The sequence below is a fragment of the Emydura macquarii genome, unplaced genomic scaffold (assembly GCF_026122565.2).
Source record: "Emydura macquarii macquarii isolate MOO-44397 ecotype Brisbane River unplaced genomic scaffold, CSIRO-AGI_Emac_v2 contig_431, whole genome shotgun sequence".
NCBI lineage: Eukaryota > Metazoa > Chordata > Testudines > Chelidae > Emydura > Emydura macquarii.
The window spans coordinates 13,089,651-13,112,502 of NW_027130568.1; the positions used below are offsets into that span (position 1 = coordinate 13,089,651).

The window sequence follows — 22,852 nt, forward strand, 5'->3', positions numbered from 1 at the left end:
CCGTGAAAGTGACTGATTGTCCACTGGATTTTGCATATTTCTTTCTATCACCCTTTCTCTGCTCTGGAGGCTATCCATCTTTCATTGTCCAAACCTTGAAGACAGGTAATTAGGTTGTGTCAGTTTTGAAGATTTTTTTATCTCTGGAGGATTGAAGGACTTTTCCTTGCAAAAAATTTCAGCTATGCTGGAGATCTCTTTCTTTCTAAAGATTATCTTTATTCCACTTACCAACGACCAACTTTTACCTTTCTGCCCTGACACATCATCCTGTCCCATTTCCTTCTTAAAAAATAAATATTACAATATTCTATATTTGTGATTCCAAACTCAATAGCTTCTAATGGGACTGCAGTGTTTTTGGACAATAATGGTAGAATATTGAGATACATTTTATAAATGTCTCAGATAAGATCCTTGTGCATAGTTTCAGCAAAGGGAAAGGAGAACAGACTGGCATGTATAATTTTGTATTCGTTGTGAGGATCAAATTCTGATCTTGGTTAGTTACTCAGGGTTTACACTAGTGTAACTAGAATCACAACCTGGCTCTACATGTCTTAAATTCAAGCATTAGTGGAAAATGTCTTTATACTAAGGCCCCAATCCAGCAGAGTATGTTAGCAGGTCCTTAACTTTAACCATATGAGCAATCCCTTTGAATTCTTTTAAATGAAAACCAGGAACTTAAATTGGACGATGTAATCAACTGCGAAATTTCTGTCAGAGGACCCAAACCAGGATGAAAAACATAAAAAGGGAAGACTGTGATGTTGGGAGTCAGACTATGTCCATGACAGGATCTCTATCTCTAACAAAGAGTGGGCAGAACCCTTGGTCTAAGAGGTTGGCTTCAGCTTCTCTCATGGTTTGATCCAGACTGCAGGATCATCCCCTGACAGACAGACAGCTCTGTGGTGAAATCCACAGTGCAGTGAACTCCTTCTTGTGTGGTTCAGCTATAGTATATCATATCAGAATAAAATATAATAAACTAAAATAAGAGGATTGTGTGTTTTGAGTGTGCAATATTAAAGGGACTGTGTTTCTGACATAATTTCTGAGTTTCCCTATTTAATCTTTTTCCATGTTTTGTATTTTTTAAAGGAAAAGTCATATAGCCTGGACCTCTACTTTATGAATTTTTGGTCTCATGGGTTTGTCCTTTAGTATATTTATGTAACAGGGCATGATAGGAAAAAATAATAAAAATTGTAGGAATACAGGGAAAAACTCTTAAATTCACTATAGGTAAAATTTTCAAAAGTGTTTGAAACACACAGACTCAGACGTATAGTATCTGAATGCTTTTGAAATTTGTAGGAATCTAAATTGCTTAGTCAATGATCTAAGACCTTTAAATCACTTAGGTACTTTAGAAAATTGTATTCTAAGTTTCTAACTACAGACTTTTCCAGAGGAGACTGACGTCTAGCTATTAAGGAAATCACAGACAAAGCTGGGATTTTGGCTGAACTGTAAGATATTATGCTATATTTGGAGACTTTTCGAGTAAATATAGTTGAGCAAAGCCTAATCAATATCTGGAAAGTGAATTGGCTGTAATGCTGCAAGGATTTGCTTAAGGTTTATCAATATGATTGGTTTTGACTTTTGACATTGTTATAGTAAGATGATATCCTCTGCCTCCATGTCCCTCACCCTTCTGCTGGTGCCAACCTGAATTATGGAGGCTAATAGCACCATGTAGTCTGAAGCTTGTTGTGTGTGTGATAAAACTCCATTTATTCACACAAGTTTTTGCTAGGCCTTCTTTATTTTGTGTTCAAAGGCTTCCGTCCCCATCTGTCAGTTTCCTAGGTATGCAGAGGTATTTCAGATAATGTGTGCAAAGGCACTGAGTGCACAAAAGTGGAAAAAAGAATTTGAGTCCCAGGCAAAAGTTCACTTACTGCATAGAATCACATTCCAGAGATTACGAAGCTATCTGTCTTTTGGATGCAGACTCTTTCAATTTGGTGACAGTAATAATTCCACTCATAACTCTTTGCTAATGCATTAGCATAAACTATAATTTTTGTCTTTCGACAGGCTCTGCAGTATGTGGCATGATGGTTTCTACCCTATAATTGTAGGATCCTCATTAATCAAAAAGAATATTATGACATTGTGAGCTCACAAGAAAGACAATTCATGACTGACTCAATAAAGGCCTAAATTATGCTTCTTTTGATGATTAGAGATGCAAAATTGCCTTTTTTCCTTTGCAAAAATAGGATTTAGCAGCTGTAAGAAAAATCACAGTATAATGAAAGCCGAGGGTATTCAGACACAACACACCAGATCTGCTTACAAGAGACCTTTATTTCAGAGAGAAATTAAAATTTCAAAGCTATTTTTGGTGGCATTTTTATTGATAAATCTGCATTTAAATCAGGATCTTGAAAAATGTATGAGATTCACATTGCTGGAACATTTGTGTTTTAGAGTTCACTGCTGTTAGTCTTAAAGATTACAGAATTTTATATACAGCTTTGGACAGTTTCTAAGATATGTTTTGACATATATGAAATGATTAATACTCAAATATGCCTGATAAGATGTATTCTCTTATACATATTCCCTTTTGTTCTTAAGTAGCCAAAGGTTGTCTATCACTTTTGAATTATAAACTAGAGAAAAAACAAAAAATCCTGCAGAGCTAAGTATCTTCTACTGAAATTAAACGGAGCAAAGTACAAAACAATTGAAGTCCATGGGTGAATTTATTGGGCCTAATGCTCATTTAAATAAGGAACAACTGCAATGAAGCCAGTAGAATTACATACCTGTAAAACTGTTGTATGAGGAGATTCATCTCCACTACATGCTTTCTTTGGGTGACTTAGCAATTACCCACAAGTGCCATAGTGAGTTGGGAATAACTTTCCCCCCCAAAATCCATTTATGTTGCCTAAGGTTGTTTCGTGTGTGTGTTTGGCTCCATGCATTCTCACTCATTGCAGTGCCAGCCACGTTAGTCAAAATGATGGTGTCAACCCCTCTCAGCTATGAATTCTGATTCACTTCTGCCCTGACGTGTGAACTTTGAAATGTCTTTCTACCTGTCCTTATGAAAGGAAGTTGAAAATATATGCTTTAGAAGATTCTTCCTGAACGTTTTTTGAACCTGTCGTTTCCCCAGATTCAACATATACACTGGGGACAGAGGCATCATGTTATGGTGGTTGGTTGGAACTCTTATACACTGGATGGAAGAAATGAATGGTTTAGATAAATTGATAGAAAAATAGTAATTTTCATTAAACTCCTATTTCTAATTTCTTGAAATTATTAAAATTCTAATTGACTTTCAGTGAGAATTAGATGCCTAATAACTCACGTAAAAGGCCTATCTGAATCTTGTAAGTCCCTAAATGCCTTTGTAGATCTGGCCCCTTAGCATTTAATTGGCTATCACATGCTGCACACATTTTGCTCTTTGGCACTGAATCCCAGGGGAAAGGCTTATCTAGGTCGTCTCTTGAATTAGTGAGTTGAGCCATTTCTGTGGTGAAACTGCTCACTTTTGAGAGATGAGACCAAAATGCACACCCCTCTAAATGCACAACCCCTCTAGATACAAGAGTTTTATGTAAATGCAAATAGCATCTCCGCACTTACAGTGATCAGCTATGGAGGCTAGTCCAAAATATTGATCCATATGGTCTCCACAGCATGAAAGAAGCATGTGGAATGGAGAATTCCTATTCAAGGGCAAGAAATACTGATTCCGCTCAGATTTCAATTCCTGATCTCTGCATTAGTATCAGACCTCTCTTTAATAACCCCTCCTTGATCGTTGTCATAATATGGTTGAAAGTGTTGCACCCCTAAATCATTGCTGTGCTTTATCACAGTATTATTCTGAGTGGACTGTTCTACCTTTGTTTTCTCTTTGTTAGTTGGGAACTAGGTAAGATTGCCAACCCTATTGACTCTTTTGTTCTATTTTAGGGCTGCATGTTATTTTCATAATGTATTGGATTCAAGATAGTTAAATAAAATGAGGTTGTTAAAAGAAATTTCACTCATTTCCAGGACCAACATAGAGCTTATTTTTTTCTTTTGAGATTTTGTAGTGTTTGGAGACTTTGTGTTTCAGGTTTATGTCCTTGCCAGAAGTGCAAAAATGCCATGAGGAAAGTTGTTCTTTGTGGCCATCCTGAAGTTGGAAATTATTACATCTATTACTTGTATTGCATCTTCTCCTAAGAGCCCCAGTCATAGACCATTGTGCTAGAGACTATAGAAACACACAACAAAAATATGGTTCAAAGAAAAGCCGGGATCATGACTTTTTCAGGTTAGTTTTGCAGTTTCAGGAGGTTTGAACAGTGTGGATAACAATCCATACTGTTGCATGCTTATCCAAATGGAATGGCAAACCCTTGAAGTTTGCCCATTCATAATTTTTAGCACTGTAACAGAAGTCTTAGATCTTCCTGATAATATGTACAGATTAAGTCAAATCCTTATGATCCATGCCTCATAGAAGAGGCACAGATGGAGTAAAGAGTCTGAGATAATTGAGCAAGCAGCAACAGAAGGCATAGCTGATTTCTGCCAGGCAGCTGCTTCTTGGTGTCTGTCTACCTTGCTGAAGCAAAAAATTAAGGACCCAGAAAAGGGAGGGAGAATAAAGATCATCTGCAGAGTCCATTTTGGGGACAAGAGAGTGCTGATCTGGGAGGAAGTTTGTTTTAGAGCTGGAGAAGTTTACTCTTTTTGTTTGTTTTTGTTTTTTTTAGGAAGGAGACAAACATTTGGGTATCCAACGTCCCTTTATCCTCAGTACACCTGGTCCTGTCCCTGCTGTGACACCGTTGTGCTTTCACCATAGGAAAACCAGGAGACATAATTCTTCCCTTCTCTGGTAGGAATTGTATGGAAATGTTCAACTCAAGTGTTGATTCAGAAGAATTAACAAAATAATATTTTTAAAGAGAACAAAGTTCTTACAGAGGTGGCAGTATAAGTCCATTTATCAAAGTACAGTAGAACCAGCTCACAGTGAATTCTGATACAAAAATACTTTTATAGGGCCAAACCACTGTCTGAAATAAGGGCCATAGAAGGCTTTCAGTGCAGTGGAATTGGAATGGCTTTTATAGAGGCATAAAATTGCTCACAGTTAAAATACATTTCTAGTCATAGGTATAAGGACATGCACTTGTGTTTCAAGGAAGAATTATGGCTTTCTTCACTGTAAAAAAAAATAGCGATAATGACAAATACCCGGCCTCCCTCCCTGCCCAGTCCCTTGTATTTTCTGGTGGAAATGGCCACGTTTTGCCTTCATCCAAATCTGCAAAGACTCTCAAATTCTTACTAACATTCCCCAAGTGAAAATCTAGCATTTGGTACAGGCGGCTTTGTTTCTCTCTCTCTCTCTCTCTCTCTCTCTCTCTCTTTTTTTAAGTGATAACTGATCTCCTACCACTGTCTTCATTATCAAAGAGAATGATAAGGTGGAGAAAATGTACTAAAATGACAGAAACCTGAGCATTCAGCAGAAGGACTGGAACCACAGTCCCTGAGACCTGAAGGTAAGACCTGAATGATCATCCTTGGCTGTGGCAGGAGGTTTTGTTTCATTATTTCTTTCTCACTTTGGGCTTAATCTTGAGCTAGGTATCAGAGGGCCAGATTCTAATATACTTTCACTGGTTACTTCGTGAGCAAACCCATTGACGTCATGAGATTGTTTGTGGCGTAAGGTGCTACTAAAGCAGGGGAAAGGTCTGATAAACTGGCCCAGAGGGATTCAGTTGGGTGATTCTTTATTGTTGTCTTAACAAATGTTCCCTCTTCTCATATTCTCTTCCCAAAACATTAAACCAAAACTGCTAGTGAACTCTAATTACTTAGGCATTGTGCATCATCCTAATTATGGTTTTCTATATAAGATAATAATATATATCTTTATCATCTATATGACAATAATAATCTCAATAATTAAAAAAAAAATCAAGTACTCAATTGCTTGTGTTACCATCTAAAATAGCCTTTTTGTTCTAGATCTCACAACACCAAAGAGATGATAATAAAAACCTTCCGTGACTTACTTGTTCTTGGGGGAAAATTGGTTCCACTATACACATTGCAGAGTTAAACACATTTAATCCAATTTAACTACCAGCCACTCAAAAGTTCCAGTGAATTGATGATACTAATCTACAGACATTACACAGGTGTCTCACTATTTTTAAAATATGTTTATGCCTTCTGGTAGACTGCCTAACTGATTTTAAAGTGATTTTATAAAATGTGTTTACTACACATTCTAAAGGAAAGGATATAATTGAACAGTGATTTGCAATGACATGAGTACAATATATACTAATGGAGGTAGCTTTTATTAGCGCTTTAGTATATTAGTCCTTGTTGTTAGTCACCCTGTACGAGGACAGCATCTGGCTCTTTAAATGTCTTCCCAAACAATGCCAAGGGTTACAGTCCACTGTGTACAGGCATGAATCTTTATGTTAGGTCTGCCACTCTGAGATACTTTCAGGCTGTGATTTCTGTTTTTTATTATGTAGAATGTCAATTTTATGTGCATCTTCAAGTCTCTTTCATTTAACAGTGATGCAATCCATCTCCGTTTTAACCTTATTTTCATCTTTCTGTCCCAGTTCTTCTTAGTTCCCTGTCACAGGGGGCTGAGTCTAATTCTGCTCAGAGACATGAATCCCAATTAGAGATAATCCTATTAAATACTCCATTATTTGCAAATGTGCTCACAGGCAAGGATTTTTGAAATGGAGAAAGTCTTGTGTTTCAAATGTTGTGGAGACTGAGTTTTTTACTTTGCTCACATATGCATTATAAAGCATACATCTAAACAAGTAACCTCTTCCGTTATTTTTCTGGGTTTTCATGGCTCCAGCAAAAAACACTTACAGCTTGTTTTAATCCAGTTTTTGTAGTAACTTTCCTCTCTTATTCCTGATTGTTTCTTCTCATTTTTGGAGTTCCTTAAATCCAATATGCTAGCATCAGCAACTATACAGTTGGGTCAAAACATGCCTGCCTGTTCTTCAGACTAAAGTGAGACAGAATAATTCAAAATCCTTCCTTTCCTATGAAAGTTATTGATGTTTTGACCACACACAGAAATAAATTATTATATTTCTGTAATGGAACTAAAATAACTTGGCAGAAGATTCCTGAGTGTGGCTGGTTTTATGCCCGGGCATGTAGTGTTTCTGTAGTCCAGTCAAGTGGTGATGAAGGCATGAATAACCAGTGCCCCACTCTGCCAGGATGGGATGACTTCTGGCCAGCTGGAAATGATAAAAAGCATTACTTGTGAATGCTGGTGTGTGAGAGCTTAGCATCAGTGAAGAATCAAAGAGTATTCTGAAATTGTAGTCAGAATTGACCAATTGTTGGTGTTTGCCTTTAACCAAAGCAGATGCACTGTGGCTGCAACTTCTTCAAAGTCCTTTCCTCTGCTCACCGACATTGCCTTTCTTGCTTGGGTTCAGCTTCAACCATCCGTTCTTCATCCAAGAGCTGATCTTGTCCAGCCACTGGCCATCTGGGTGGCAGAAGTGTGGTCTGTGTGTGATGAAGGATAGGTAGAGCTGTGTATCATCTTGTTATTGGCACCTGAGTCTGTGTCATCTGGCCAGTTCACCTACTGGCTACATGTAGATTTTGAAAAGGACCAGAGAGGAACTGATCCTGTGGGATTCCACAAGTGAGAGGTCTGATGGAGGAGGTGCAGTTCCCCATTACTACTCATTGGTTGTGTCCCTCCAGATAAGATTCAAACCAAGTTATGTATTGCCCTAAACTCCTGCCACATTTCTCAGGCAAGACAGCAATATCAACATGGTCAGTAGTGTCAAATGCTGCAGAAAGGTCCAGGAGGATGATAATGGATGCCAACCCTCCATCCAGTGACCGGAGGACATCATCCATCAGTACCACTAAAGCAAATTTGGTCCAGTGTGCTGGCCTCCATCCAGACTGCATTGAGTCTAATATATTAGCTGCAATTAGATACAATAGCAGTTGGCCTTGGGCTAGCTTCTCTTTGTGCTTACTCAGGAATATAAGGTTTGATACTGGTGGTAGTTAGCTAGAATTGACATATTCAGAATAAGTTTGTTCAGTGTTGGTCAGACTATTGTGTGCTTGAAGGAGAAAGGGAAGATTGAATGAGGCATCAACTCTTTTAGTCATGAGGGGCCCCAGTTGCTCATGACTCTTTTCCACAAGCCAGGAAGGGCATGGGTTGCATTCATAGGTTTTGGGTTAAGAATCCTTCAGGTTGTCCAGAGCTCCAGGAATACAGATGGCTCTTTTCTGTGAGCAAAGAGGGAGTAGATAAATGCTGTTTGAGACGACTGTCTGAATGTGCATGGTCTTCACATTGAAGCAGGATCATATTTCTTTGCAGCACTTGGTGCTGGGTTCTATTGAGAACTGTAGGCACTCAGGATTGATGAGTTGGTTGGTAAACAGCTGATGAGGCTGTTTACCAGGATTGATGGGGCTGTTACTAATAGCTCCTTGGAACAGGATTTGGCAGCTTCAGTGGAGGCTGATAGGATTTTTCTCTTGGCCTGTAATACATCCTAAGCATAGCTTTGGGGAAATTCTATGTTTCATCTTCTCTGTATCAGACTTCATTTTTCACAATCTGCTTTCCAATTTCTACCCCTCTCCATCTGGCACTTGTCAGAAAAACAAAGAGATCTTTATGGGTGATGGAAAGAGATGGGCCATTTGGGGGCCAGCATGTCAACGGTCGAGGCTAGTGTACAATTATGAAGATTCACCAGAGCTTCAACTCCTCCTCTTGTGGATGAGGTGCAGCTGGCTTTTAGCATGCTTTAGAATGTGATGAAGTCCATGAGTCTTTGCAGACTAATCAGGATCATGAGTCTGTCTGGTTGCCTAGTAGCTGGGAAAGCTCTGACCCCTGCCTTAATGAGGCGATGGTCTATCCAGGATAGTGAGTGAATTGTCATGGCCTTGTTATTGACATCTAATCCAAAGACCGGATCCAGGGTGTGACCAGCTGTGTGGCTTGGATCAGAGATGACCCGTGAAAGAAATAGAGGGGCTTTAGGGTCTGTGCCTCATCCAACTCCCATTGAAGACAATAGGATTATTTCCAATATCTTTAGTGGGAGAAGGATCACTGCATGCTTTAATGATTTATGTGTGGTCATTAGATATTTAAATTTTCAGAATATTGTTTAAAAACAAGAAAACCCTAGCAGTGCATTGAACACAATGAAGTTCACATGAATATTTTGCTTGTTCAGCACATAGATGCCACAGTAATGGGTGCTTTAGGAAGGCCTGCAAGAGATCATTGCTGCATTGGAAATGCAGTATGAAAATCACATCTTTTTAGCCACAAAATTATTGCTCAAGCAGTTTCATCATCTCAATAGCAATTTCCATTTTCCCTCCCATGGTAAATATATATGTTTACATTAACATTACAGCTGTGATAAATTTGTTTTTATTAAATGTCATAATGAAAATGGCACTTTCCAAGATAAGAGATTTGTTAATATCTTGTCTTACTGAAATGACTAATTGGGTTGGATTATCATATTCTATTAGCAGCAGTAGAGCATTCAGGAATTTAACTAATGGCCCTATGTCCAGGCTATCGTGGCTTTTTTTCAGCTTTGTGTCAGCTTGTCTGTCTATCAAAATGTTTGATATTCTGTAAAATGCTTTTAACATCCTCTCCTTGTCCTTTTCGCCTTCCAGGGTAAAATGTGTATGGGTTGGAGATGGGATGCACTTAACAGAGGAGGGAGCATACCAGATGTATCCTTCAGGGCAGTTTGGGAAGGAAATGAAGTGAAAGGGCTGTTTCAACATTTTCAGTATTGGACTCTAACTAGATGCTCTGATTATAAAATTAAAAAAAAAATTGATTACAGTGTTTTAAATGTGGAATGTTTTAATTTATAGACCTTTCTGATTTAATTAATCTGTTTTAGGACAGAGATGTGGAAAGTCTCAGGTGATGATGAAAGTTTGCTGTTGACATCTCAGTCTGGTGATAGCCTCCCCAAAATATAGCCAACTAGAAGTTCCAGTAAATCATGAAATTGCAACATCTAGTGTATTTTGCTCTCCCCTAAGCATTAAACTATTTAGCACAAATCTAATTTCCCACGAAACAGCTTGAGGCAGTTAGTACTTAGCTTAATTCTTTAGACCCAAACTAACTGTAATAAACTGTGTTATTCTGAGTGGCTATATAGATAAACCCATTTTACACTATACATATTCAAAGTATATGAAAATAAAAAGATGATGTTTTATGGGTGGCATTACAATAGAGTTAGAGACTGGATTAAAAGAGTGTTTGTTCCAGGACTAAATAATAATAATAATTAATAATAAAACTGTTCCTTTAAAGCTCAGACAGAGAAAGATAAATCCAAGGAATTCACCAGGATGAAGCATCTCAAGGTGTTTTCAATGACTAAAAGGGCTAAATGTGTATCATGATACATGGAAGAACCAGAGTTCATTGTCCCCTCAAATCTAAGTCCGTGCTTTCACAGTGGTTTGTTTTGAGGGCAACTTAGCCTTCCAAATTAAAAGTATTCCCTTGCTAAAGTTCATAGTCTGGAATTGTCAAGGCGAGTTTTGGTGACTAAATGAGTTATTATGGATATAAGAAGACTGAAGGGGAGACTGGAAGAGAATAGCTGGGAATATGAAGAATGTTGTATGTGGAATGGAGAACACGTGAGACTTTTTTGAATAGTGCCCAAGGCATATACAGTATATGGTCCTCTGCATGGAGGACTTTTACACTCCAAGAAAAAGTATTTCCTTTAGCAAATTTTTAAATGAATTGAATACACCATTGTTCCTGCTCTCCATTTCCCTTCACTATCCTGTTTAGTGGCATCTAATATACCTCTATTGTGTCCCCTTAGTTTAGGCCTCGCAGTTAGTTAGTTTTGCTTGTCCGGGGTACATATGATCAATTTATCAATTTAAATTTGTCATAAAACCCAGCGACTTGCACGTGGTTTCAGCTTTTGCTGCACACATTTCATGCCTGTTGATTATGACAATAAGATGCAATTACTAATAGATGTCATTACACTTTATATTCTGGTGTTCACACTTGTCTTGGCCAGATGGCTACAGTGGATTATGGAATCTCATTGAGTAGACTGACACGTCTTTGTGTGGGGCCCATTGATTTGAAGGCTGGTGAAACTGGCGAATAATCCTTAGAAGCGCAAATTTTTCCAGTGGTTTTATCGCAAACCATGTTAGGAACCTGTTTCAATGATGGTTTTATTGCAAACTCTAAACTACCTTGCAATATGAGCTTCCAGATCTTGTAATAAAATAGTGGTATTTCCTAGAGAAAAGCATAATAGAAAGTCATGGTTTTAATAAAGACTCAACCAGGAAGCTTACAATTCCTCCCTCGTTCCGTAATATATTTTTCTATTAGTTTTCTCCTGGAAGCGTTACTCATGCACAGGAATGACAAAGAGAAGAGAATTTGCTTTGCTGGGGAATGTCGTGTCTGGCTCCAAAAGAGATGTACATAAGTTCCATTTTAAATCCAACCCATAATGTCATGAGATGATTTACCTTTGTAGATTCTCATTTGCTGGTATCTTTATATGTCATCGTCGTCTTCTTTAGTGGGACCAAAGAAATTGGCTGAAGGCTGACTTTTGCTGTTTCTTGGTGTGATGGATATGTAGCTGGAGAACATGTAAGATCTGGATTCTAAATAGAAGTGGATGTTTTCCTTTTCCTGCTGTTTTTGCCATGGGATATGTTTTAATTTGGTTTTGTTGCAATTTTGAAGAATGTTTAATTTCTTCCTTCATTGCTGAACTGGAGAAATATATTCATACTAATCTGTGAATCCTGAAAATTGTTTTATTATCCTACTGTATATTATAAGGCTCATAATTATTACTGATACATGGTTACATTTTCAAGAGCTTAGCTCGTCTGTAGACACCCAAATAAAGGCCAGATTTTCAAAAGAGCTCAGCACTCAGGGCCTTTAGGGCAATATTTTTAAAGGGCTCAATGTGCTGAGTGTTAAAATCTAGCCACTAAGAGCTGAACTTAAGTCATAATGATTTGCAGGATGTTACTTTAAAAAGGCAGGTAGGCGATTGGGTGAGGTAGCAACAAAATTCAGAAGAGATGGGTAGGCAGAAGGAACACTGAGCATTGTCTGGCCGGCTAGCACACAACTGCAAAAGTGCCAACTGGACCAGGAGAGCAGTTGCAGCTATATGCTGTCTGGACACTATGGAAGAGCAATGTTAGGATAGGGAGAAGGAGAGGCAGGCCTTGGGGAAGAGAAAACCTGCAGAGCAGTCAAACGGGAGCCAATTCCATAAATTGAATGAGTGTGAGTCTGTTCAGAGCACTGCAGCCTATGGCATATTGGATTCATAGATTAAGAATACAGGGCACACAACATATTTGGGTTTATGTATGCTCATGGATTGATCTATCACTGTATATTATGGATGCAGTTTTCAAACCAGTTCTTTTCCAGGCATGTTTTTTCACCTGCACTTTAATTGTGCTTTCATTCTTGGGCCTGCAGTGAATTTCAGGTGCAATTCCTTCTACATAGACAATTAATTACCTGACTCTGAATGGTAGCTTTTGTGCCTGCAATGAAATTTGGGCATACAAATGTGGGCGCCGTTATTTTGAGGCAGTGTAGTGGCTGCAAAAAAACCAGAGACCCATCTTGAAACTCAGGCCTTATAGAAAAATTAAAAGAAAGACTATGTCCTTTTTATGTTTGGAATTTAGTGGCCTCTTGAAATTAAGAATAAGTGTGTATGGGCACGGGGTGGGGGCAGGACATATTTTGGGATGTTGATCTTCTCCAAACACACACACACTACTAGCTGAAAGATCAAAAAATCGTTTTAGAACTTGATTGATTTTTTGAGCTTCACAATCCGAAGGATAAAGCATGCTAGAATACTAATAATAACAGCTTTTGGAAACTCTGTCTTTGAAAACTTTTATTAACAAGTATCTACTTAGGTTCGCATGTCTAAGTAGTTGGAATTCCCCCAAGGGACCATTGCTTTATTCCACATGATTAAGCACCTTATGTGCTTGCTTCCAAACTGTCTTTCTCCATGCAAATATTACACAATGCTACTGGATGCATGTTGCTATACAATAGATAATCTTAAGAGAATACGACTGCGGTGTATTCCTGCCCTCACCCCATGTCTTTTTCTGTTTCGAGTTTCTCTCTTTCTAGAAGATATATGTATCATTTCTACCACTGACATTTCCAGCTTTGCTGCCCAGGCCAGTCTTGTTTTTCTTCTCTCAGTAGATTAGTTTGCATTCAGATGGATTAAAAAAGTTTAGAAAGCAAGGGAGCTGGCAGGAAGAATATGAATTGTTTAGAAATGTCAAAAAGTATCAAACTACCAGCCATTTGGGGGACAGCAGCATTTTTCAATCAGTCTGCACCAGAAAAAGCAACCCTAAGAAAGAGCCAGGGAGAGCCATGGAGATAATAAAACTTACATGTATTATGAGCAGAAAAGGAAGAGAGATTTTCATACAAGGCAATTGAGGCCTGACAAATCAGACAGATGAGCACACAATATAATAAATAGTCAGACTTATTAAAATGGTTCTATAGGGGTGGATGTAGGGGAAGGCAGACATGGGGAGGAAAAGAGGGCCAACCTGATTCCTTATGGTTATCAGACCTCAGTCTAGTTTTTTGACCTTTTCATAGGCAACTTGCTTCCTGGTGCCTGAAAACTGTCCACTGGCTAAGCCACCATTGCCCAATTGTGCTTATTTATCAGAAATGGCAAATTCAATCCTCTTCTTTATATGTATATGTCCTCCCTCTCCCCCCCTCTAAACAAAAAGCCGAAACACAAATAGGAAATTGTCTCCTATATGCCCTGGGGTAAAGCAGAGCAAAGCAAACAGAACGCTGTAGGAATTTGAAGAAGAAAAGACAAAAGGAATACCAGGTAAGTCTCATTTTCACTTCCTCTGTGTCACAGTCCAATGTATACTCATTTCAAGAGAGTACACCAGAACTGAAGAGACTACAATATAAAGGAAACATTTTCCCTAGAGTCTTGGAGAAGGGAAGTAATGGATTTCCCACTCACTCTCCTCAGGATTACTACTTTAAATAGTATAGCAAGAATTCCCCTCACTGCCACAACAAGAGCTTCTCAAGCTCTTTGTTCTGAATGTTGTTCTTGTTTTTGATTTGCAGATGTGTCATGAATCAATCGTAATGTTAGTGGATGTTTTAGTTCTTCCTAAATATTTTGCCAAATAGTTTTAGTAAATAATTTTTAGCTTGCTGATGGCTGGTAAACAGTTTGCATCAAATATTCAGCATTTGTAATTTGTTATAACTTATTCATGTTGTGTGATTGCTCACCTGAGTCACACAGCATTGTGACTGCTGCCTGATCGGATGATTCAGGAGAATGTGGAATAATGGCTAACAAATATTCATTACACATTTTCAGAGGAATAATTGTTCAGGTTAAAATTTGTTTAACTTTCATGATTTGCAAACATTTTCCAGAATCCTCGGCAGTCAACCACATACTCTCAAATATCACTCACATATCATAGCAAAACAGGCTATGATATAGGCTTAGGACTTTAATTTAGAATATACGACCCTGATCCTGCAAAGGTTTACATACCTGCTTAACTTTACCACTGACTTTAATGGGACTGTACAATGTGTAAAGTTAAGCAGGTATTAGTCTTTGCAGATCAGGCTTAAGTGTTAATCAGTTGTTGAGTTTTTTTAATCTTTGACCAGCAGCACTAAAGACTCCTTCTATCCCAGATGAACAAAAGAAAGAGGAAAATAAACAGCTTCTAAATGGACTGGTCACTTTGTACTTGTCTCTGAAACATTCATTAGCTGGGACCTAGCAGTTGCTCTTCTCATTGCAAGAGAGATGAATTTGAAAAGTCAGATAATGCTAAATATATAGAGCAAGAACTCAACAGACACTGATAAAGAGGAGACTTGATGAAGACCACAAAAAGACCTGAAAATCCTTATTTTAACATATCGAAAAATGAGTCGTGTGTGATAACAGAGAAGATGCATTAAATACATTCCCTCTTCACTGTCCCTCACTGGGCATGAGATGGCTATTTATGCAAACTGGATTTTACATAGTCATTTCACCAATGGTTTTAGGGTTTTTAAAAAATGTCTTTAAAATGCCACAAGTGTCTGTGGATCCAGATATCAGTGTATCCAGGTCTCTGTGTGGCGATGCTGATTTGGTGTGCTGGGAGATGAGCAGTAGTCCTGAGAGGGCCCTTCAAGAATCAGGGTCTCAACATGAAGGCCCTGGGTTCCTACACAGTCTTGGTCCAACATTTCCCTAACCCAAACCCTCTTCCTGACATAACCTCCTCCCCTTCCCAATCATCTCACATATTTCCCAACGCCTACATGGGCATTCAGGCCTCTCTATCCCCATAGCCCTGACAAACCCCTAAAGCTCCCCATAGGGTTGCCCATTTAATAAAAAGGCGTGTGGTGGGCAAGAGGTTGCTCAGAAACGTGTGAGAGAGTGGAGAGGTGGAGGTCAGGTTGACACTAGGCTTGTAGGGAGAGGTGTACACTGTCTCTGTGCTGAGGGGTTGGTGCTGGAAGGGTTCTCCCCAGTCCCTGAAGAGCCCTCCAAGTGCTGATCCTTCAATGCCGGGCTTTCAGGCCTCACAGGGCTGAAGCCCATGGAACTATTTGCGCATAAGTTGTGTTCTATTCAGAATAAGTAAGGGTAGCAGCACTGGGTATTTACATTAGTATTTCATCCTCTCTGTAATCCCAGTAAAGCCATAGATACGTGTTTTGTTTTATCAGTGTGTTTTTAATGTCTAATGCTTGTTGACAAAACTGTACAGTAGTTGGTTGTCTGGTGGAACAGAAAACAAGCTGTTTGGACTAAGAGGTCTTCCTTTCTCACCCGACATTTCAGGTGGAGGGACTCTGGAGGGTTACATTTCACTACATTTCTAGTCAGAACTGAATTAGCTAGCAGGGCTTGGGCTCTAGGGTGCTGATGTCCCCTGTCACTGCCCACATCTACTGTGCAGATCAGTGCAAAAGGATTATCATCCCCACTGATTATTGTTCTTAGGTATTTAATATATCCCAGAATTATGAATACTTCCGCACCCGCACAGTGCATCCTGAGTGTTTTCTATTGAGGTAGTTAAGTCCATACATTTACAAGTTCTGTGTTAGGGGCTCTCCAAGTCACCCTGCAAATTACTTTAACGCAAGCTATATTCTGATCCTCTTGTAGTTTTCACTGTGAAAAATAGACATTTTTACTATGTTCTGGGAGGGAGGGTAGAAAATTGGGCTTTAAAACTAACTATTTGATTTCAGACTGAGATAATGATCTGACACTGTATGGGCTGCTACTTATCAAAAAACCCCATTAACAACAAAATTCAACCCCACATTTTGCTTTTCTTAGCTAAATTATTGTTGTTTAAATTTGGGAAAGGCATAGAAGTGGCTTGCTCCAGTAAATATTATTCTTCCTTAGTAGATTCACTGGGACAGAGATTCTTCCCCTTCCCCCACACTTTCAGTTTCAACTCAGCATGTCTAATGAAGACACATGAATTATTGCTTTATTGGGTAGCACACAGTACACTAGATGGCAGTAACACCCCAGTTTATGAAATGGTCTGTTGGGCTTCTCCCCTCCCCCAAATTCTTCCTGTCTGAAACAGCATGGTAAAAGATAAAATAAAATAAAATCCCTCTTCTCTTCCGCTGTACATGGCTCATTCAGAAAAGCTGTTATACACTAAATTCTGCACAGCTTCATTCTATCTATACACACACACACACCCCTGCTCCCCCCAAAAATCCTCATGTTTTTTCTTTAACAAATTTTAATTAGAAAACAATTTAAGTAAGACAGAATCTTACAGCGCCATAGTAAAGGATGATACATCGTCCTTCCCTGAAGAGTGAGATACATTCCTGCTGCTGATTGGCCAAGGTTTCAGCAAACCTGATGCCCTTACTTGCAAACACACCAGGTTTTACACATCAACAATAACATGAGTGTTTTGGCGTTTTAGTGAGTAGCATTTTCACTTCTGATTGAGTTAGTCACACAGATGTGCATTTCAGCCAGGGATCTAGTAATCCTCTCTCTGCCCCAAGGATGGATGGGCTGTATTATGCTCCTGGTAGATAACAGTGTGGTAGAATATCTGTGGTAAGAAGAAACTAGAGAGCCAAAGGCACTGTTGAAGAAGAAGAAGGGGGAGGGAAAGCCCAGTGTCCTGGTTAATTTCCTTCATTGGTTCATAGGAATGTGTCAAATTTCCCTCATCCCCCTCAATTTATCTAGATACCAAATGTGAGGTCATAAGTTTAATCAAATACTGGAATCAAACTGAGCCATTGAAGTGGGATAGTAGCACTTTTCCTGCCTGCTGCTGTCTGTGCCCTTACTTCTCTAGCAGCCAATAAGATGTGGTGAGTAGGCCACTCCCAAAACCTTCTGCAGCAGGGAGATGGAAATGTGCTACTCAGCACTCACCATCCAAAGAAAGAAATGGTGTGGAGAGACAGAAAAAATAGCTGTCATCAATCTTGCATGTGTATTGTACACATCCACATGGTGCAGCTAAGGGACATGTATTATTCTCTGTAGTATAGCTAATGCCAAGACAGAAGGTGGGCATTTGAATTACGATAGCTGTGAGCCTGCCTTTGAGTGAAGCAGTTATACGTCAATGTTTTTTAATGTCACTTTGCAGGTGAGGATGGGGGAAGGATGGAGAATTCATCACACTAATTGAGAATTTCTCATATTAATGTTGCTGGCTATTTTGGATCATGTAGACAAATAACTGGGAAAAAAAAAAGACCGAGAAAGTAACTACAGTAATTAGAATGCTCACACGCCTCTCTGCCCCCCCTCTCCCTCCCCCGGCTCTCTCAACTCAGCTCAGTTTGAAGACATTGTCCCATGATGAATGCATGAATGAATAAATTCTAATGTTGGTAACTAAAGTGGTCATGGACCCACAATGCAAGCAGATAGGTTTCACTTCTTCAGCAGCAGAAGAGGCTGCTGGCAACCTAAAGATTCCCCTCTTTATGCAACATTAATCAGTTGAATTTGATGAGGGACCCAAAGAATCATCTCTTTGGATACCCCCAAAATCCTAAAAGCCAAAGTTTCCATTGATGCTGCCGTGTATGTTGCTTGTGTACTAAAGGATGCGATGAAAGTTATAGGGCTATGGTAAATTGATAACCTTTCGCCACTGTAAATTTCTTGTTGAACTGTCAGTATTTTTTGTGTGTATACAAAATGATTATTCTTCTTGTTGAAGGAGTGGGGGAAAATAAGACTGCGGCAACAGTCTGAGGAATAGTAAGTGCACACTTTTATTTATTTGGGTGCATGTATGTAAAATCCCAGGGCCCATTTCTGAATAAATGTAATCACATGGGTAGTTTTTTTCATATAACCATGTGGCTAGTCACAATGGTTTCAATAGGACTGCTTACCTAAGTATGAATTAAAACCTTGGCTCCAGACAGTTGGATGAGTACTACTTTTTTTCAGGCTGTGCGGTGAAGAAGCAGCTAGGTTTTCATCTTTATTTATACCATTTTGTAAAATAAAATATTTAAAATATAGCAACAATATATAATATACATATATATTGTACAAAATAGTACAAAATTCAAAATTATTATATGTGAGAGTGAATAATAGTGAGCCAACAGCGTCAGTGTAGTAAAGGTTACACCAAGAATTCCACTTTATTTTAACAGGAGTGAAAAAGGTCTTTAAAAATTTGTGTTTTGAGGTAGAGGATCAATTCCAAATGCATATTGCAATTTATGGACTGCTTGAACTTTCTGTAGAGGTCTGTGGTGGAAAAAATATAAGACTTTTTTAATTACTCTTTTTTAAAAGTTCCAAGTGACTTGAAATTTTTCTAGTGTCTGTCATTTCTTCAGATTCCTTTTTGAAAGTAATAGAACAATCTGATCTATGAAATTAAATGTGTGTGATTCTGGCTGTGTCTAGATGGAAAGAACACTTGTTAAAAGTTGCAGTGTGTTTTGTATAATTGTTTAAGGTTTAAAAAGTAGATTGTCAATATTGAGACAATGTTATCACTGTCCAGGGCAATATTATTATTGCTGATCCAGAGCAATATTATTATTGATGACATAACTCTTATGCTGTCCCATTATACCTTATATTGACACAATGGCAGAGAGTGTAGGATAACACAGTGTATCGGACATATGGTTTACTGCCATGTTACTGTACTTCAGTAAGATGCAGTTGTAACCTAGCATGTCCCATTGGGGTTCTTTTGTCCTCTTGTAGGAGCAAGACTACAGATAGAGGCAGTGTTTAAAGAGGTTTTGGGGCTCAAGCAATTTTTTTATATTCATAACTGATGCAGCAAGCCTAGAGGTGCTGGGGCTATGAACTGCCAAGCCTGGAGATGCCAGGGCTCAGCCCTGGATAGAGGTTTTGGTTTCTTGATGAACTAACTCATCTTTTAGTGCATGTACTTGAGGCTTGTGCTTCTAACTCCCTAGATTCCAGATTAAATCCCTGCAGATGTGCATGGGGATTTGAACTGCTGTGGATCTCAAGTCTCGGACAAGCTTCTCCAGATATGGAGAGAGGGTAACCTTTGCTTATACATGGCTTTCTGTTACCCACTATTGACTAGACTGCGTGTATTGATTTATGAGTCTGTTGCTGCTGCCTTTGAGTGGCCTTTTAACTAAAGCAGTAGAGGCTTGTGCAGTGTTAAAACAAAATAATTTTCCAAATGAACACACTGCTGCAGACCTTCCCTTAACATGTGATTTCCAGGCTCTTACGGATTTGAGTGGATGAGGTGGATCCTGACATAAACAAAAAGTACAATGACAGTTAAGGTTAATATATTTACCAGGTTAGCAATGAGGAATCTCTGTGGCTGTGGAGAGGAGTCAGGAGTCAGTCACTCTGGATCAGTGAGTCAAGTGGGAGCCAGGCGAGAGTGGGCAGAGAGGGAGAGGGTCAATGGGAGATCTCTGGGGCTGGTCAAGGGATCATGTAGAGAATAAAGCAGTAGGGAGAGATGAATGGGGGGGAATCCCTGCGGTCAGTGGCAGTAATAAGTGATGGAGCCAGTCTTTGGGAGGTAGTGAGTCTTCTAGGTCATAGATGGGATGAAAGAAGGTGGTGAGAGGCAGGCTTGTCAGTGGAAAAAAGGTAGGAAAGAGCCAGTATACTTACTGATAGAGGCCTACGTTTTCAAAATGCCCACTAATCATGTGTGCATCAATTTTTTGGTGTCCAGCTTGAAGCAACGAAGGCCTGATTTTCATCCACAACTGATAGTGCTTTGAGCTGAAGTTGTCTGTGCTCAGCACCTCTGACAATCAGGACCTAAATATTGTCAGCTGAGGTCCTTAACATTAGTGCACACGTTTGGATATGTTGGCCCCAAATTTCAGGAGTCAGATTTGCAGAAATATGAGTTGGCAAAATTTCTAGGCTGATGTGTAAAATCCATTCCATTCCAGGGAACCAACCCACTTGGATCCAGTAATTAAAAAAATCAACCAAACAAACCCAGATTAGATATACAGTAATTGTATACTAGGCCTGAGGCTACATCTGAAAAGTTAGAGAATGTGATCATTACCGGGTTTATCAGATGAATGTTACATTCCTACTTGTGCATAATTTCATACAACTATATTCTGTATTCTTGTGCATGCTAATTATATGCTTTGTAAGGCACTTTGAAACATCAGATTGCATAAAGGACACCATGAAGTTGCAAGTTATTGCAGAATAAATAGTATTAAGAAAAAAGGAAAAGCAGAAAGTTGCCATAATTTTCTTCTGATATCCTTAAACTGATTTTTTAAACTGCACCTACCAACTGTTGTTTTTCATATTGCATTTGATGACAAGACAAGTCATTATTAAAATAATATATTTAATGAGGGGATAAATCCATATTAAAGCAATTAAAGCAAAATGCACTTTAAGAAAACATTTTAGAAGTGACTTGGAAGAGTAAAACATAATCCTGCCAACATGTAAAGACACTCTTAATGCATTATTTATAGATATTATTTTACCAGCACCAGTCATTGAGATCTAGGTCACCCAGTGGACTCCTGGGCAACGGGTCAAGACTTGAGAGGTGATATTGATAACGCCAGCTGACAGTTTATTGGATACAGCTGGTATGTTACTAAGAAGAAACATTTTCTAACTTTTAATGAACAATGAAAAGTTGTTTGCTGTGGAACTGCTCATGTCTGTCTTGATCACAACTCATTAATTATGGTCAGTAACAGTGCCAGCACTGGTGTAACTGCTATCTCTCTCTCTCTCTGCATCATTCTGTAAGTCAGCCAAGTAAGTTCATAATATGAATATATGCAATCACTAGGCATTTTTCTGCTTGAGACCCTGTTTCTCCTCTCTTTGTCTCCTGCCAATGACATATTCCAGCATTTAAACTCCCTAAGTTGAGGAGTTGCATTGTGCTGGGATTGACTATAATAAATTGTAAACTGTGATTGAAGCAGACATAAACAGTGTCCACGACTCCTGGCACACTGATTCCCTGTTTGGTGGGAGAGGTTTCCATTCATCTTTATAACCTGTTCTCTCTATTTATTGCCATGAGCTTGTGCTTTCTTCTTTTCTAACTCTGTTTAGTTTTGCATAATTTCTCCCAAAGGAAGAGGAGAGGAAAACCCTCTTGCCCTCTTTAGTTAGATCACACATTCTCCATTATCAGTGTAACAGCTCATAGTCTGATATTCATGATATTCTTCAGGGCACTGAGGCACTGCCCTTTCCCCACACTCTTTGCTTGATAAGATCTCATGACTGTGTAAAAGACATCCTATTTTCCTCATGCTGTTGCTATGGGACTGGCAAAACCATAACTTTATTCTGCTCTGTCACTGTTCCAGCTATATGTGTCTAATGTATTTCTGCCTCTATTGACTTATGCTATTGACAGTTAACAACCTACTGATGCCTTCTGGGAAGTATTGATCAAAAAGTTTTATTGATGTACATTTTTGCTTGTCATGTATTTTCTGTATTCCTCTTACTACTTTTTAGTAGCTATTCTCAAACCACAACTGCTTAGCTGTTCATCTGTTCCTCATCTTCTCTTTGAGACATCTCAGTCGTTTCTGGAGCAACCAACTGTGTTGTCACAAACAAAGGATGATGACTTAAAGTGAGAAAATAAGCAGCAGGAATAGATAAGATGTAAAAAACAGATCTATTTTCTTATTATCACTCTCACACACACACACACACCCTTCCTCTAGGACTGGGCTACAAACTCCTCCTTCTAATTTTGAACTGAAAGGATCTTAAAAATAAAGATGGAGATAAGGGATAAGACTCAGACTAACAGCCCTTTGCAAATACTAACAGGACTGAGGTAAAAGTTAGCTGGCTATTAATGACCCTATTTTACAGATGGGAAAATTGTGGCAAAATGGTTAAAAGACTGACCAGACATAGAGAAAGACAGCCAGCTATAATCAGAAGTGGGGCAAGAACTCATGAATTCCTTATTCCCAATCCTTTATGATAACCACTAGACTCTGTGACAAATTTTGCACTCAGTAACACTGGTAAAAATCTGGAGGAACTCCACTGAAACTGATGGAGTTACACTGGGATTAATCTGGTGTAATGTGAGGCAGAATTTCTCTCTCTACCTTAAAAGAAACGAGAGTTCTGTAGCACTTTAAAAACTA

At 38.8% G+C, this 22,852-nt stretch overlaps 1 long non-coding RNA gene across 3 annotated transcripts in view; it reads left to right on the plus strand.

Moving 5' to 3' along the window:
- LOC137146273 (uncharacterized) overlaps positions 1-22,852 on the plus strand; it is a 109,883-nt gene that overhangs the window by 31,446 nt on the left and 55,585 nt on the right. Inside the window, exon 2 of one of the 3 annotated variants that reach the window (XR_010917890.1) lies at positions 4,752-4,876. The exons of the other annotated variants lie outside the window; for them this stretch is intronic. This is a non-coding gene — a long non-coding RNA (uncharacterized lncRNA). The remainder of the gene's footprint in view (positions 1-4,751; positions 4,877-22,852) is intronic. 3 annotated transcript variants of the gene reach the window in all.